Genomic DNA, 12,066 nt, shown 5'->3' on the forward strand with positions numbered 1-12,066 from the left:
AGGATACAATTTTCCCTCTTCATGGGTACTCCTGCTGCAAATTCCCAGGTAGGTGTTGACCACATCAGACTTTCCTCATCCTATTGGGGGATTCTCAGTGTGCTGAAAATCAAGGACTTTGTACAATACCTCTCTCTTCTTTCCTCTCTCTCATAGTTGGACTCACGATCATGGACTGGACCAGATGGGGTGGAAATAGTGGTTGATTTGCATGTGCCTTGGGCGGCACAGAGATGAGTCTCTTTGTCAATGATGATGCCCAATCCTGGGGGCCATTTCAACAGCAGGATGTCTGCCCCGGGGTGTTTGGAATGCCACTGGCCAACACTAAAGCGTTTGGGCTCATCACAGATGCAATAGAGGGCGGTGGAGGCAAAGGTGAGCTTGGTTCTACAGATGCCTAGATTCCAATTGCGCTTCAGTCGTGGTGTCATCTTGGGAAAGAAATTGTTTTGTTGGGTTTGTTGATTCATTTTTGCTTTGAAGGATTTATCCTATTATAATGTTGTTCCTTCTTGGGATATTTTTTATTTCAAAGCATTGATTTAATAAATAATATATACAGATAGTAAAAGAAATAATCAGAGTGCTAAAGAGTAAGTGTACCCAGAAATAAATCAGGCCAACACTGGTGATGCTTCATGTCTTAATTTGTGTGTTACTAATGTGAAGACTCATTTTATTGTTGTTCTTTTCACAACACAGGTTTCTTTGTGTATTTGTATATATTTGATGTATACGTATTTACTGAAAATTCTCACTGCCAACGTTGAACCCATCCTCTCCTTCCTTCCTCATTTTTGTGTTTATCCTTCCAGGCACATCCTATTCACACACTCACTCGTGCACACATATGCACACACACAGAGGTAAACATTGCCTCCCTTTACACACGTGGCAGCGTATGAAACAAGGTGCTCAGCACCTTTCTTTTCTCTCTGAGAAAAATGTATCAGTGGGTGGTCCATGTCAACAGGAAGAAAGATCTATTTCATTTTTAATAATTAGTTATTGTTTACTCCATATTTTACCTAAGTTGTCTCATGAAGATGGAAATTTAGACTGTGTCCAAATTTGCTGTGATGGATGATGCTGCAACGTCTCTTCCTGGGCACCTACGTCCCTGTGCTCATTTGTTAAACTGCCTGTGGAAGTAGAGCCTGGAAGTGGGCGTGCTGAGTCTATCACGCACCTTCCCGGCAGCTCCCTTCTGGGTCAGTTCACCCGGCCTGCTGAACTACATCTCAGGCAACCAGGTCAGCTGGTCCCCGGGGTGGCGGCCAGCGTCAGACTCCGATCTCTAGTACAGAATGTCAGAGTAACTTCGCAGTTCCCAGGGCAGCAAGAACGCTCCTTTTGCCTCTTCAATGAACGCTTGCTACTTGGAGCAACACCATGAAGGAAGCTTAAAACTGTTCTAGTGAAAAGAGAAACAGTAACAAGTGTTGGCAAGAATGGGAAAAAGCAGGACTCCTTAGGCATTGCTGTGGGGAGGGAAATGGGGCAGCCGCTTTGAAAAACAGTTTGACCGTTTCTGAAAATGTTAAACAGAAGTCTACCAAACTCCACTCCTAGGTATCCACCCCCAAAACATCACCATCTGTGCACACACGTGCTTGCATGTGAGTGTTCATGGTGTCATTGCTTATCATGGGCAAAAAGCAGAAGCACTGTAACCCTCACCAAATGGTGGGTTAATAAGCAAAAACTGGTGGTACATCCAGACAATGGGATGTTATTGAGGAATAGAGAGGAATGGAGTGAAGATTCATGCCGAAACACACATGAACCTTGCAAACATTACATTATGTAGGAAAAGCCAGACACAAGAGAGCATGTACAGTATGGTTCCATCTGTATGAGATATCTAAACACGGGAACTCTAGTGACAGAAAGTAGATTAGTGCCTGGCAGGAGCTGGGGATGGAGCAGATGTTAATTACAAATGGGTGTGAAGGACTCTTATCCGGTGATGAAAATGTTCTAAAACTAGATTACCACGATGGTTGTACAACTTGGCCAATACAGTAAAAACCATTGAGTTGTACACTTAAAATGGGTAGATTTTAGGGTATATAAATTATATCTCAATAAAATTATTTAAAAATCAACCTTCCAGTGATCCCTCACCCAAGCATTGTACTTGGCTCTGTGGAGGACACCAGATGAGAAAGACATGGCGTCCTGCCTCTCAAAGGCTGGCGTCTAATAATGACCACTAGCAAAGTCACAAACCCAGACAGCACTGGTTCCTTCAAAGGTCTTTATTGTTTCCATACTTGGGCTGACATTTTAGAATGGGAAGATTTCACAATGAAAAATCTCCAGCTTTCTGTCTGGTCTTGAATATTGGCAAATCTGCAGCTCTGTCCTCACAGAGCCACGTGGAAACAGTTGCGGGGAGCTGAGTGGTGGCGCCCCCTGTAGACGGGGCATGAGTCCTACGGGTGCCCCTCTCCATTCTCTCGCTGCCTGGCATCTTCAGTCATCCACAGTGTGAACCTGCTCTGCTGGAGAAATTTGATTTTCCACCCTGACCTGTGTGTTCTCAGCACTGTGCTAGACATCATGGGGTTTTCTGAGCACAAAACCCTACACCTGGCACCAGGAGGCTCGCATTATGGGAGACCAAATGAAAACACAGGTGACCAGAAGTGAAAATGCAGACTCCTCTTCTTTCCACTTGGGCTTTCCTCTGTGGAAACCCACATTGCTGTCCTCCTCCATCCTGGTAACGGCCCTTTGCACTCACAGCAGCTTCATCTCAGCTCGCTCCTCTCTGCAGAGGTCTGGCATCACCTTTGTAGCACAGACGTACACAGATTTGTGGGACCCTGTTCTGGGCACCCTGTGCCTGCATTCCTTGGCAAGTCAGCAGGGCAGCAGAACTGGGGCAAACCTGATGTCTAAAAGCAGATGGCAGGATCACCTTACACGCCCAGACGCAACACCTCTCTGCTGAAGTGAGCCTGGGTTTGCACAGCTGCCTCTTAAATGGGGGTTTTGAACGGCCCACGAGGGAGCCCCAGTGGGAACTCTGATTGGAGGTAAAACCACAGGGTGCTGCACGGCTCTTCCAGAAAATTAGACGGCGTTCTGTCCCATTAGGTTTCCTGCAGCCTGGGCAGCTCATTGTGCTGAGTAACTGCTTTCATCTGCATGCTGTCCTGCCCTGGAGAGAGACTGGGACCTCACAACCATCGTCCATGAATGAGCCACCTCATCAGCCTAAGGTAAATATTTTCCAGAGGCAGAGATGGTTCCGGGAGATGGGGAAAGGCGCCAAGTCTGTCCTGTGGTCCACAGCAGCCCTGGGCTTGGTCTTCTCTGAGTTTTTCCGCCCCCTTTCTGCTCTCAGTTAAAAACCCTACAGCTTCCTTCACCTAATCTCGAACAGGTTACTTGTCTCAAGGGTATCAGTGTTTTCAGCATGCTCTTTAATTGTGGGGTAAAACCTACGATAGATTGCATGTACCCAGGAGGTCTGCCACAGTGCATTCCACGTCATCTTAATGTGACGCTGACAGTCTTAGGTCTATATATCCTCCCTTCAATCTTGGGCAGACATGTGGCCTTGGTAGAAGTTACACTACATGACCTTTGAGGCCTCGTCATAGAAGCCCACTCCATCTTTAAAAGGAGGAAAGGCGTGACGTTCATCAGTGTTATCTTGGATCATTGGTCTCCTGTTAAACATAACTAAAAACAACTTTCACACATTTTTATCAAAAATGGCATGCGGAGTACTAGGGTATTCTTATAACATATTATTCTCATTCATTTGATGATCTATTTATATCCACCCTGTAGCATGAGGACTGAAATTGACAGTCCTCTGATAAGAAACATGGAAAATTTAGGATCTTATGATTTGAGGTGAGTTTTTTGTTTTCAAGTTTCTAGGCTGTTTGACTTTTCTATAATAAGCATCTTTTAAAGTAAAAACTGAAGTCATAACCAAAACACAAAGGCACCCGTCTCTCCAGGGGGCGAGCAGTGGGGGTGGACTGATGGAAGCCAATGCACATTTTACCTGCAAGCTGCCACGTACCCATCATTGCAGGAGCACCTGGGAAGCTCTGGAAGGAGCTTTCATTCACTCGCCCTCAGGTGGGGGGTTGGAGGCAAGGATGTCCCTCCTCCTCGAAAGGAGGTGGGTGAGGTCAGGAGAGCGTGAAAAGTGCCACCGGCAGGGAGTCAGGGAAAAGGGGGAGTCATGTTATCCACTGAGTAGCATCCTCGGGGGAAGAGCGAAAATCACCAGCAGTGGTGACAATATCAAGTGTCCATCAACCAATGAACAAGAAGCAAATGTGGTCTATCCACACGACGAAGAATTACTCAGACAGGACAAGGAATGAACTGCTGATTTGTGCTGCAACATGGACGATCTGGAACGCATCTTGCTGAGTGAAAGGAGCCGGACCCGAAAGGTCACATAGTGTGGGATTCCAGCCACAGTAAATGTCCAGAACAGGCAAGTCCACAGAGACAGAAAGCAGACTAGTGGTTACCGGCCTGCGGGGCTGGGTTGGAGGAAAATGGAGAGTGAATGCTAATGGATAGGAGTTTCTTCTCAGGATGGAAATGTTGTAAAATTGATTGTGGTCATAGTTGCACAACTCTGTGAACATAGAAAAAACAACTGAATTGTATACTTGAATGGGTAAATTGTGTGGCATGTGAATTACATCTTAATAAAGCTATGTATGTACATACATATATAGAGATTATATATATCTATGACACCTTTATCTCTCAGAAACATGTAGTAGGGAAAAAGAACTTAAACACAATTGTAAATGTCATCTGAGAGTAGGCAAAATAAAAACCATTAAAAACGCTGGAATCAGAAGTCTGCTTTGCAAAGACGTGGGTAGCAGTCGGTTCCTCCGTCTCTCCAAGGCAGAGCGGATGCACAGCCGGCAGCCATGCTCACGTCTGGACCTCACACTTACAGCTGGTGTCTGCTCTAATTGCTTAGTGCTCGTGGCATTTTTCTGCTGAATCTTTGGAACATTATTTCTACTCTTAAATCTCTCTCTCTGTTTTTAAAGCACAAAGGCCTAAAATGAAGGGAATTGTTAATTTTCATTCTCTTACTGTGCACTAAGCATTTTATGAATTATATACTTTTAATCTTCAAAATACTCTGGTGAGGCGTTTCTGGTGGGAATGATTTTACTGTTTTATAGATAAAGATACTGAGGCCGTGAAACTCTAAGAAACTTTTCTAGGTCACGCAGGTAATAAACGAGGAGCTGAGATTTGCACTCATTCTAACATACTGTTATTATGCCTCTAAAGAAGCTGAAGAATTGCAAAACGAGCACACAGCTCCATGTGTCATCTGTGTTCACTGGCAGAGAGGCCCGGTACGCGTGGGCATTTTTCAGCAGGTATGTCAGACTTAGAGATGGAGGTAGAAATTCTGGAATAAGTTAAGTGTCTCCTAGACAACCCAGTGTTGTGACGAATAACCAGTTCACCCATGGACAGTGAGGGTGCTTATTTTTTCAAGGAGAACATCACTGTCTGAGAACACCGCATCCTGAGGACATCACCTCACACCCGTGAGGAGGTGTGGACCGGGAGCTTAGCACTTTCACGTCATTCCCCCCTTTGCATTCACCACTCATCTCTAACCATGCAGAAAATTCCGTTCGCCAGCCTGAGGTGCAAGCGGCTGCTTTTGAAGCATATGATAAATATTAGAGGCATCAGCAGAACCTTTAAAAATTTGTCACATCCCATTCTTGCCACAGAAACAACCAAGATCCTCTTACTGGCTGACAAACAGCGGTTTCTCTCTGGACTTCGTTCACTGGGTCTGTATTTCCAATCTACCTAAGAAATTGCACGTCCAACAGGGTTTTCCTGAAGAGATGTAGGTCAATTGAACCAAATACTTTTATAGTTTATTTTCCGCCTTTGACATTTAGCTGACTCCAGTCAGCTCTCAGGGCTCAATCCTTTTGTATTTCTGTATGTCTAAATGTGTGCTAGGAAATGACCTAACGTGGAAACCCTGTGATGTGGCCACCGTGGTAATAGGTTTGCTGAAGATGCTCGCTGGGGTTCCGGTGCTATAATAACACTTCAATGTGGAGAGCTGACTTGCATGGGGCATCTTAGAAATGTGGCTGCCCACTCTGCAGTAGCCACAGACAGCACCGTTTACAAAGTGTGTTGCTCATTCTAGTTTGAGTAAAAGCATAAAAGGTTGACTTGCCCCAAGTTTATTCTGGAAACCAAGAGCCAGACAATAGAGTGCCATGTGGTGACAATCTCAAACAAACACTGACAAATTAACTTTGGGAGGCAGATGGGCAAAATCTTATGAAGCGAGAGTTCATCAAAGACAAGTCTTAAAGATATAAGAACTTATTTCTTGTCCTAATAAACAGAAACTAATCACTTTAATTAACTTGAAACTTTATTGTTCTCGATCACTATGAAGATCTTTAACGCTTCAGAGTCAGGCTCCTATATTTGAGGACGCCCTGGGAATTTGGAAGGTGAAGGAAATTCTGCTAATTCCATCATACCATCTAGAACCAGGAAAGCAAGGATATGACACACCTGGTGTCCACCCCACTCCTGCACCCAAGGCAGACATTGCTAATCAATCACAGCACTCTTTCCATCACAGGTCCATTTTGTCTTCAGAACCCTCATTGCAGTGCTCCTGAGTGAAACCAATCACCTGTTTCCTATCCTCAAACCAGACCAGTCTGTAAAGCCTGCAGTGAGGAGGGATAATTGGAAATGCATGGATAAATATCCACAGTGTGGAGTATTAATCAGCAGTTTTAAAAATATGAAGAAGAACTATTCCACTGGCTTAGAAAGTCACTCAAAACATGTTGGAGTACACAAACCAATCTGCACAGTATAACGTCCTTTATCTTAAAACACACCTATATTCAAAATAATCCCATATATTTTCCACGACTACATATATACATATGTAAATAGATAGATAAAAGATTTGGATGAAAATACCAAAATGGTAACAGTGGTTAATTTAGGGGAGGGGACTGGATTGGGGGAGAATCAGATGAGATCGTAGCCTTGTCTGTAAATATTCCATAAGAGAATGCATACACATATTATTTAGCTAATTAAAGTTTTACCTTAATTTTTTATTATGGTAAAATACACATAATATAGAATTTACCATTTTAACCATTTAAAGAGTATAATTCAGTGGCATTTAGTATATGCATAATGTTATGGAACCATCACCACTATCTAGTTCCAGAACATTTCATCACCCCAGAGGAAACCCTGTACCCATCGTCGGTCTCTCCTCATTCTTCCCTCCCCCCAGCTCCTGGCACCCACGAATCTACTCTCTCTCTTTGTGAGTTTGCTGTTCTGGATATTTTATATAAATGGACTCATACAATAGGTGACTTCTTGTGTCTGGCTTCTTTTAAAATTTAAACACCACAAAGAGAAAAGACTCAAGAGTAGGTCCTCAACCTTTCAGCGCAGCCCTCTGCCATAATCAAGATTTTCCAAAGTTGCAGCTGATTCCAGGGGCCGCTGGTCTGTCTCCTGAGCTTTCTGAGTTGAACCTCGTTCCCTGGGGCTGGCCTGGAGGGTTGGCGGCTGTGTGGACAGAGGCTTCTCTCTGGGATCACAGGGACATGCAACCTTTTGAGTTTCAAATAAAATCTCTCTCCACTGTGGAAATTCATGACAGAAGTAACAGTTTGAGAAAAGCGTAGATCTTATATTTCCGCTTCACGATGTGTAATTGTTAATGGGACTTACAAAAACAACAACTCATATGGTTCCGCCTCATACGTAGGTGCCTTAATTGTGTATTGTTTGTCTCCCTAACTATAAACTTCAGAGGTCAGGGGCCAAGTTATTCTGCCACGTGCAGGATACTACATTCAGTGTACTCAGTACTTAACTCTGTGTCCAGCAAACACTGGGGACCAAGCATAATCTGTAACATAAGTGAACGGATGGATGGATGAACCAATGGTCTGATCCCTCATGTGAAAGATGGAGAAACAGGCCTAGAGACTGAATCTGACTTGCCAAAGGCCAAACCTTTCTCCCAGAGATGCAGGCTCCATCTATCCATGCACACATGCCCTGAGTGTCTTAGTCTGTTCAGGCTTCTGTAACACAGACAGGGGGCTTAAACCACAGAAATCTATTTCTCACAGTTCTGGAGGCTGGAAGTCCAACACGAAGGTGCTGTCTGACCCAGTTCCTGGCTGCAGATGCTCACCTTCCAGCCGTGTTCCCACAGGAGAGAGGGGGAGGGGTCTGCTGTCTCTTCTTTAGGGGCACTGATTCCACCAGGTTAGGGCCTCACCCTCATGACTTCATTTAACCTTAATTACCTCCCAATAGGCCCTATCTTCAAATACATCATATTCAGGATTAAGACTTCTGCTTATGAACTGGGTGTGTGGGAGTGTGACACAATTCAGTCCACAGCACTGAGAAGAGAAGCAGCAACTGCCGATTCCATAAAAGCAAGCAGAATCCCAGGCCGAGTCATTTCCCATTTCCGTCCTTCCGTTTCCCTCTCAGACAGCTGCAGTCAGCACTTCAGGACACGGAGGCCCTCCCACCCTGCCAGGGAATACTCCATGCCTCCCACAGCAGCTAAGCAGATGCTGGCACCCCCTACAGACCTAGCCTGCTCCCCACGAGCTCCTGGCGCACTGGGTCCCATCCTGTGCAGGGAGCTGGAAGGGGAAAGGAGGCAGAAACACACGATGGATTGCCAGTTTCACAAACCTCACTAAACAGAAGCAGGGCCTTATCACACCAGACCGGTGGGCGCCCCAGCAAGTCTAAAGGCAGGCCAGGCGGTGCCAGTTTCCCTCTCTTCATCTCAAGCCCTGGCCTGGACCACAGGTGGGAGGGGGGTTTAAAAGGAGAAATTCACGCATATGCTGCCAGACGTTAGATGTGTCTAATCAACTGTCTAAGGGCCAGGAAGGGATATTTGGAGGATGGTGCAAGGAGCCCAAGAATACGAGTTTAAACAGAAGCCTTTGGAGCAGACGTCTGGAGACACATAGAAGACTGAGCTGTCATCACTCCGTCTTAATTGGCAGATCACAGTCTCCAAACATGCTGGAGAAAACCATTCAGCGCCCTGGTCCTGTGGGGGGTGTGGGGAGGGAAAGCAGGTGCCTTCATTAACCGTGGATGCCAACATTCCCGCAACTATGGCCACTTTCCAGCCAAAGGATTATTGCTCTTCCTGGATTATCCCCGCCCCCCTCACCTTTTCTTGTAACTTTCTGCCAATCCGTTGTTTGTTTGTTTGTTTGTTTAACTTGGATGGATTGCCATCTTGACGGCTGTCTTTAGAATTTTCCTTTCAGTCTGACCCTGTTTTCTGGAAAAAGATATTTCTCTTTCCATTTCTACTCCTTTAATGAGGTCTGCTGGAAGTATTGTGCTCTCTCACCCAAGGCGGGCTCAGAAAAACCATTGGTCCATTTTTGAGCAATCATGGAGCACTTTCAATTCTTCTCAAGGATTCAGCCTCTGTCTACACTGGGGTAAAAGTTTGGTCCAGACTCCTTAGTCAACATAAATCCGTGAGAGCAAGTTGCTGTCATATTCACATTAAAAGGAAGCCAATTAAAAATCCAGAATGCCCAAATGACTACGTTTGAATTTTCACCCAATGCTCAGGAGCTGATCAATATTAACGTAAACTGAGGAAATTTAGGATCCCAAAATAAATTTTGCCTCAAAAAGGAAAAAATAAATTTAGACCCTAGTGGAAATATATATGGATTTTACTGAGAAAGATAAATCAGGCGAAGTCAAAGAGTTATTTATCTTAGCTAAATAAATTTTCAGAATACTTTCTCAGAAGGCAAGAGAGTGGATTGAATGAGAAAGAGAGAATATGCACCATAAATCAGAATAATTGCATTATTTCACTATCTCATTGGCTCAGTTTTCTCCTGACAAAATTTTTAAATTAGGAGGAAATCAATTTTTGCATTTAAAACCTTTTATAATGCACTCAGCCACTTCTAAGTGATAGTAAAATATATATCATTCTAAAAAGCAGGATAGAAATTCAGGTTGGATCCAAAACTCAATGGGCAATAAGGAATTCAGACCATTAGGACATAAATTGTCATTTGCATGGGGTCGAAGAGGGACTGGTTCTGAGAGAGCTGGCAGTAAATTGAAATTAAAGGAACAGCTTCTTGAGTCTGATTGTAAGTGGGCAGGCACCCTCTTCTGGAACATTCTCAGCACTCTACATGTGGCAAGTTCCCATCCACCAACCCCATAAATTTGGGTGAAGAGGAAGATTAAATTTTATAATGTTCCATACAAATCAGTTCCAAGTCCTAAAATAGGGCATGTCATTAGGCTGAATTCTCAGAGCCTTCCTAATCAACTGGGGCCATGTTTGGGAGAAAATCAAGTTTTAAACAGCAGTGGATCCTGAGAGGTAGGTGTTCCAACTGGCATCCAGCTCTGTATATTAAGCTATCAAATTTATAACTATTTTCAAACATTATTCCGTCTTTTTTCTTTTCATTTTCTTTATTTTTTAAAAACTAAATAGGCTCATATTATCATATTTTTTTCTCCACTTTTATGACCACTCTTACCAAATCTTAACTCAAATGCATTGTGGTTGAGACGCAAGGTATGCAGATATGTGACATTTTTACATTGCTAATCTAAAAACCAGACCTATGACAATTTGCAGATATTTTATACTCAAGATTTATGAGAGCAATGTTGAATAAAGTTTAATTAATAATGCAAATGACACCATAATGCTCTGGAGACATTTAACTCCAACCATCTGCTTGGCAAAGAAAAAAGAATTAATTTCTTCTCACCATTACAAAGAAAATGATAGGGAGAATTAAGATATTTCTTCCATCTTTCTTTTTGGTCCAACATCTCTTTTAAGAAATATGCACTTTTGGCAATTGGAAGTTATTAAAATAAAAAGAACTAACATTTATTAATTGCTAAGTATGGATCACATATTGTGCTGGATGCTCTATAAACTTACCTCATTTAGGGAACCCTCCTCCACAAATACCAGCCGGGAATGGTGGACATCTCTCCTGCCTCTCCCCACACACCCCCACGCTTTTGTTTACAACACCCGGATGGATTACTAGCAGTATAATTATCGTTAACACTCCTCAGCTAACCTAAGAAAACCAAGCCCATGGAGCCGCCGTGTAGACAGGATAGAAATAAAGGGAAAATTCAGCTTCCAAGTATTCTGATATTTAGTGCAAGTTAAAAATGGTCAAATCAGACATTTCTGAAACAAAAGGCTTAATTTGAACTTTAATTATCTAGAAGGACAGTCTCCTGTGACTTGCCCATTCCAGCCTGCTAGAAGGAGAAGTTTTCTGATTAACCAGCTTTCCACGAAAACAAAAGCATTAGTCTACAGAGGCAGCGTTAAACTAGTCACTTAATACTTTGGATGATATAACAGAATTAAATAAGTGTAAATATGTTCAATCATATTCACTTTAGCTACTCCATAAAAATATTACTTTTTAAGTTAAATTAAGCTTATTTAATTTTTGTTGCATTTTAATAAGTTTATTTATAAGAAAGTAATCTTAAGAGGACAGTACATTTCATGGATTGAAATAAGAAAAACGAAAGGCTTCCAAATTAGAATCCATGGTTGGGCAAAATTCAGCAAATTATTATTAAATTAAATTCAGTAACTTATTACTATTATTTGATTGCTTGGGATTTTGATTAATCACCTCTCTAGGACCCAGATTACTGATTTACATGCCGTGTCTTCCAAAGCCATTAAATGTGGCTTCAATTCACCTCTGCCTGTTCTTCCTGTTCCGTTCTCAGTAATGAGTTATCAGCCGTTGAGTGGGAAAAAAGACTGTAGGTGTTTGCTAACATCCCTCTTCTCAAAGAGAGGAGGCTCATGATACCACAAAGCTAGGTGTCTCCTGCCTGTGTCTCAGAGTTTTTGTTTCATCTGAGCTCGGCGGAGAACAAGGAGATGGTAGAATGCCCTGACATCACATCCTGGCGTGCCCGCTC

The sequence above is a fragment of the Equus quagga genome, chromosome 15, assembly GCF_021613505.1.
Source record: "Equus quagga isolate Etosha38 chromosome 15, UCLA_HA_Equagga_1.0, whole genome shotgun sequence".
NCBI classification, from domain to species: domain Eukaryota; kingdom Metazoa; phylum Chordata; class Mammalia; order Perissodactyla; family Equidae; genus Equus; species Equus quagga.